The following is a 6,660-nucleotide window of genomic DNA, read 5'->3' as shown; positions in this document are numbered from 1 at the left end:
TGGCAAAAGGAAGACCTTTCTCTCTGTCTCTCTCTCTCTCACTATCCACTCTGCCTTTAAAAAAAACAAAAACAAACAAACAAAAAAAAACCCACCACCCATATGGGATGCTGGCATTGCAGACAAGCGGCTTAACCCATCACAATGTGAACCCCATGCCTGCATAGCTTTGAAAACTATTTATTTGTTTCAAAAGCAGAGAGCACATGTGATCCTATCCCCTGGTTCACTCCACAGATGCCTGCAGGGCAGGGCTAGGCGGGGACCACACTCTGGAGTCAGATACTCCACCCAGGTCTCCCACGTGGGTGGCTTGGCCCACTGCTGCCTCCCAAAGTAAGCATTAGCAGGAAGCTGGAGTCAGGAGCAGAGCTGAGAATGGAACCCATGCACTCCGATACGGTTAGTAGGCATCTTAACTGCTGGGTCAAACACCCGTCCTCATAGGATGAAGGATTAAACTAAATAGTGCATGTAAAATATTTAGCACAAGACTCTGGTAACATGGCAACTCAAACATTTTCTCTTTACCTTATCTTTTAAGCTTATGGTGGTTTTAAACCTCTTTCATCTTGTCTTCCGCCTAGGAAGATCCGATCAGCTGATATCAGCCCAAAGTCCATCTCTGACTCAGTGTTAAACTCCGTCGGCTATGTGACTCATTCTCCTGTTTGATACAGCCTTAGATATGTTTTTTTTTTTTTTGCTTACATGTGTGTGTTAGTAATAAATTTTTTGTAAAATTATTTTATAACTTATATAACAACAAACTAGTATAGTCTGATTTTATTTTATTTTATTTTATTTTTATTTGACAGATAGAGTTAGACAATGAGAAAGGTCTTCCTTCCGTTGGTTCATTCCCCAAATGGCCACTATGGCTGGCGCTGTGCCGATCCAAAGCCAGGAGTCAGGTGCTTCCTCCTGGTCTCCCATGTGGGTGCAGGGGCCCAAGCACTTGGGTCATCCTCCACTGCCCTCCCGGGCCACAGCAGAGAGCTGGACTGGAAGAGGAGCAATCAGGACTAGAACCTGGCGCCCATATGGGATGCCGGCGCTGCAGGCAGAGGATTAACCAAGTGAGCCATGGCGCCGGCCCCAAGTATAGTCTGATTTTAAAAATTGAAATATCATAAAGTCTAAACCACAATGATGCGCTGTTTTACATCCACTGGGGTAGGTGTAATTGCTTAAAAACTGAAAATAGCGTCCAGCACCGTGGCGTAGCGTTAAACTGCTCTGGCAATGCCTGTATCCCCTGTGAGCGCTAGAGGCTCCGCTTCTGACCCCGCTCCTTGCTGATAGCCTGGGAAAGAAACGAAGTGCTTGGGCCCCTGCACCCACATGGGAGACCCGAACAGAGCTCCTGGCTCTCTCCTGGTTTCAGCCTGGACCAGCCCTGGCCTGGCCCTTGTGGCCGTTTGGGGAGTGAACCAGCAGATGGAAGATATCTCACTCTCTTTCTTGCTCTCTGTAGCTCTGCCTTTTAAATAAATAAAATGAAACTTTTAAAATAAATACATAAAAAGTGAGAATTACAAGTGTTGATGAGGAGGCCGGTGTTGTGGCGCAGTGAGTTAGGCAGCCACTTGCAATGGCAGCATCCCACATGGGCACTGCTTCGTGTTCTGGGTTCTCCACTTCCTATCCAGCTCCCTACTAATGGCCTGGAGAAAGTGGCAGAGATGAGCCAAGTTCTTGGTTCCCTGCCATACACATGGGAGACCCAGATGAAGCTCCAGGCTCCTGACTTCAGCCTGGCCCAGCCCTGGCCATTGCAGCCATTTGGCAAGTGAACCAGCAGATGGAAGATCTCTTCCTCTCTGTCTCTCCCTTTCTCCCTCGCTAACTCTAATACATGAACCTTTAAAAAAAAAAAGAGAGAGAGAAAACAAGTATTGATGAGGATGGGAGGAAACTGAACCTTTAAATATTGTTCTTGAGAACATAAGCTGGCCTGGCACTCTGAAAAACTTTGGTAGTTCCTCAAAATAGTTAAACCTGGGTTTACCATATAACCCAGGATTCTTTCTCTATACATACTGTCAAGAGAATTGAAAACACATATTTATGCAAAAACTCGTACATGAATGCTTATTGCAACATTACTCATAATAGCCAAAGGACAAATGACCCAGATGCCTATCACTGATGATGGATAGTCAAAACCTGTCTACCCTTATCATAGAGCATTACTCAGCTGTTAAAGGAAGGAAGTTGTTTTTTTTTTTTTTTAAGACATATTTATTTGAAATGTGAAGTTACAGAGAGGGAGAGGTCTTCCATCTGCTAGTTCGCTCCCCAAATGGCCACAACAGCCAGGGCTGGGCCAGACTGAAGTGGGGGAGCCAGGAGTTTCTTCTGGGTCTCCCACATGCGCCCTCCTCTGCTGTTTTCCCAAGCGTGTTAGCAGAGAGCTGGGTCAGAAGTGGAGAAGTCAGGACTCAAGCAGGTGCCTGTATGGGATGCTGGCGCCGCAGGCGGTAGCTTTCCTGCTACGTCACAACACCGATGATTCTTGAGGACTTTATGCTACATGAAATAAGCTCATCACAACATGATGGATACCTGATCGGGGTTTTGGGCCTATTGCTGCTTGGGGTACCCACACCCCATATTGCAGTGCCTGGGTTGGAGTTCTGGCTCTGCTCCCTGTTCTAGTTCTTGCTAATGCGCACCCAGGAAGCAGCAGGTTATGATTCAAGTACTTGGGTCCCTGCCACCCTTGTGGAAGGTGGATTAAGTTCCCAGCTCCTGACTTCTACCAGCCCAGCCCCAGCTGTTGCAGGCATTTGGGAAATGAATTAGTGGATAGGACCTCTGTCCACCTGTCTCTAATTAATTTTGAAAAATGTAAAAGATAAACACTGTGTGAGTCTGCTTATATGAGATATTTAAAAGAATCAAATTCACAGAGATAGAAGGTTGAATGGTGGTTAAAGGTTGTGAGGATTTATGGAAAGAAGAAATTCGGAGCTGTCATTTTTTTTAACGATTATGTATTTCATATATTTTTTAAGATTTATTTTATTTATTGAAAGGCAGATTTACAGAAAGGCAGAGACAGAGAGGAGAGAAAGAATCATTCACCTGCCAGTTCACTAGTCCACTCTCCAAATGGCAACACCAGCCAGGGTCCAGGAACTCCATCTGCGTCTCCTGTGACGGGTGGCAGGGCCTCAAGCATGTGGGCCAGCAACTGCTGCCTCCCCAGGTGCATTAGCAGGAAGCTGGATGGAAAGTGGAGCAGCCGGGACTTGAATTGGCTCTTGATAGAGGATGTGTGCACCCCAAACTGCAGCTAAGCTCACTGAGCCACAACGTCAACCCAGAAATTACTGTTCAATGGGCTGCAGTTTCAGTTTGGGAAGATGAAAAAAGTACTGGAGATTGGTTCACACAGTGTAAATACACTTAACATCACTTAATTATATGGTTAAAAAATGATTAAGATAGTACATTTTATGTTTAGTTTATCACAGTTTTTTTTTTTTTTTAAATTATGCTTAGTGAGAGAACCCAGATACAATTGGGTTCTTGGTGGAATCCCATATTATATAATACCCTTTAGACGAAATACTCAAGAGGAGGCTAATTCACAGTCACAGAAAATAGGCCAATGGTTACTAGAGGCTGGGAGAAAGGAATAGGAGAGTGACTGCGATGGTCCCAGGACTACCTGTTGGGGTGATGAGAATGTGCTACAATTAGATGGTGGGTGATGGTCGCCTAACCTGGAGAAGCTACTAAAACCCACTGAATTATACACTCATTTAAAAAGGTGAATTGCAGGGCCGGCTAGGTTAATGCGCTAGGTTAATCTTCTGCCTGCGGCGCCAGCATCCCATATGGGTGCAGGTTCTAGTCCTGGTTGCTCCTCTTCCAGTCCAGCTGCAATGGCTGGAGCTGGACCAATCTAAAACCAGGAACCAGGAGCTTCTTCCAGGTCTCCTACATGGGTGCAGGGGCCCAAGGATTTGGGCCATCTTCTACTGCTTTCCCAGGCCATAGCAGAGAGCTGGATTGGAAGTGGAGCAGCCTGGACTCAAACCGGCACCCATATGGGATGCCAGCCCTGCAGACAGTGGCTTAACCCACTATGCCACAGCACCGGCCCCCTTCCTTGACTCTCCCTTAATCAGTTTGCCTTACCTTTTCATAACAAAGTTACTACCAGTAGACACTATCTGTTGGCATCTAGTCTTTCTTCTAACTATATTCCTTCAGAAGAGAGATATATGCAAGATGGTTTAGTGATGTGTTTTCCAAGGGTTTTTAATTTAATTTTTAATTTTTTAAAAGATTTATTTATTTATTTGAAAGTCAGAGTTATACAGAGAAAGAGAGAAAAAGAGGTCTTCCATCTGCTGGTTCATTCCCCAGTTGTCTGCAACAACTGGAGCTGGGCCGATCCGAAGCCAGGAGCCAAGAGATTCTTTCGGGTCTCCCATATGGGTACAGGGACCCAAGGACTTGGGCCATCTTCTACTGCTTTCCCAGGCCATAACAGAGAGCTGGATCAGAAGAGGAGCAGCCCAGTCTCGAACTGGCGCCCATATAGGATGCCGGCACTGCAAGCGGTAGCTTTACCCACTATGCCACAGCGCCAGCCCTTTCAGGTTTTTTTTTTTTTTTTCAAAGATTTATTTATTTGAAAGTCAGAGTTACAGAGAGAGAGGGGAGAGAGAGAGATCCATCACCCACTGGTTCACTCCCAGTTGGCCACAACGGCCAGGGCTGGGCCAGACTGAAGCCAGAAGCCAGAAGCCAGGAGCTTCTGGGTCTCCCACGAGGATGGCAGGGGCCCAGGGACTTGGGCCATCTTCTGTTGCTTTCTAACATATATTAGCAGAGAGCTGGATCAGAAGTGGGACAGTAGGACTGGAACCAGCACCCATGTGGGACGCCAGCACTACAGACAGTGGCTTAACCTGCTACGCCACAGCGCCATCCCCTTCTTCTCAAATTTTAAGTTTAAAATTTCTTTTCTTTCACTGTGTCTGTGATTCTACAACTCCCCCTGACTCCAATCACCAAAGACTTTTACTTCATTTGGATTCTGCTTAGATTAAATAATTTTCTCTTTTATCATTTCCTCAGGAACCAATTGATCACTACTGAAAAAATGATCTAACAAGTTTTATTTTTAAGACTTATTGGGGGCCGGTGCCATGGTGGAGTAGGTTAATTCTCTGCCTGCAGTGCCAGCATCCCATAAGGGCGCCGGTTCGAGTCCCGGCTGTTCCACTTCCAATCCAGCTCTCTGTTATAGCCTGGGAAAGCAGTAGAAGATGGCCCAATTCCTTGGGTCCCTGTACCCGTGTAGAGACCTGGAGGAGGCTCCTGGCTTTGCAGCCATCTGGGGAGTGAATGAACAGATGAAAAACCTCTCTCTCTCTCTGCCTCTCTGTAACTCTGCCTTTCAAATAAATAAATAAATAAATAAATAAATCTTTTTTAAAAATTAAAAAAAAAAAAAGAAGCCAGGTCCCAAACCAGCAATCATAGAGGATGTATCATTATGGGTGGCTGCATAACCTACTACACCACAATGTCAACCCACAAATTTTATTTTCATCATTGTTAAAAACCCTTTTTTGGGGCTGGCGCTGTGGTGTAGTGGGTGGGGCCACTCCCTGCAGTGCCAGCATCTCATATGGGCACTGGTATGAGTCCCTGCTGCTCCATTTCCAATCCAGCTCTCCGCTATGGCCTGGGAAAACTGTGGAAGATGGTCCAGGTCCTTGGGTTCCTGCACCTGCATGGGAAGACCTGGAGGAAGCTCCTGGCTCCGGGATTTGGATCGGCACAGCTCTGGCTGTTGCAGCCAATTGGGGAGTGAACCAGCGGATTGAGGACTTCTCTCTCTCTCTCTCTCTCTCTCTCTCTCTCTCTCTCTCTCTCTCTGCCTCTCTGTGTGTAACTCTGACTTTCAAATAAATAAATAAATCTAAAAAAAAAAAAAAGTTGAGGTCGGGGCCAGCGCTGTGGCATAGCAGGTAAAGCCACCGCCTGCAGTGCCTGCATCTCATATGGGCACAGGTTCAAGTCCCGGCTGCTCCACTTCCTATCCAGCTCTCTGCAATGGCCTAGGAAAGCAGTGGAAGATGGTCCAAGTCCTTGGGCCCCTCCACCCATGTGGAGACCCAGAAGAAACTCCTGGCTCCTGGCTTTGGATCAGCACAGCTCCAGCTGTTGCGGTCAGTTGGGGAATGAACTAGCAAATGGAAGACCTCTCTCTCTCACTCTCTCTCTCTCTCTCTCTCTCTCTCTCTGTGTAACTCTTTCAAATAAATAAATAAATCTTTCAAAAAAGAAGAAGAAGAAGAAGGAGGAGGAGGAGGAGGAGGAGGAGGAGGAGGAGGAGGAGGAGGAAAGAAAGTTGAGGCCAGGTCTGGAATCCAGACACTCTGATGTGGGATACAGGTATCCTACATGGGGGTCTTACCTGCTTCACCAAACACCTGTCCCAAGATATATTTCGAGCTGGTGTTAGTTCGCTGGTGTTGCTATGGGTTTGTTCTGAGAGGAGGAGCACGGTAGGGGCAAGAGGCATGGAGTCACCACACAGACACCAGGAGTCAGGTGAAAGCGGGCCAGAGGCGAGCAGCCTGCAGACTCGTTTATTTCAGTTGGTGCAGCAGCTTATATAGCTGAGGC

Source organism: Lepus europaeus, chromosome 18 (genome assembly GCF_033115175.1).
Source record: "Lepus europaeus isolate LE1 chromosome 18, mLepTim1.pri, whole genome shotgun sequence".
NCBI lineage: Eukaryota > Metazoa > Chordata > Mammalia > Lagomorpha > Leporidae > Lepus > Lepus europaeus.
The sequence above is the reverse complement of the archived record's forward strand: the minus strand, read 5'-3'. Positions refer to the sequence as shown.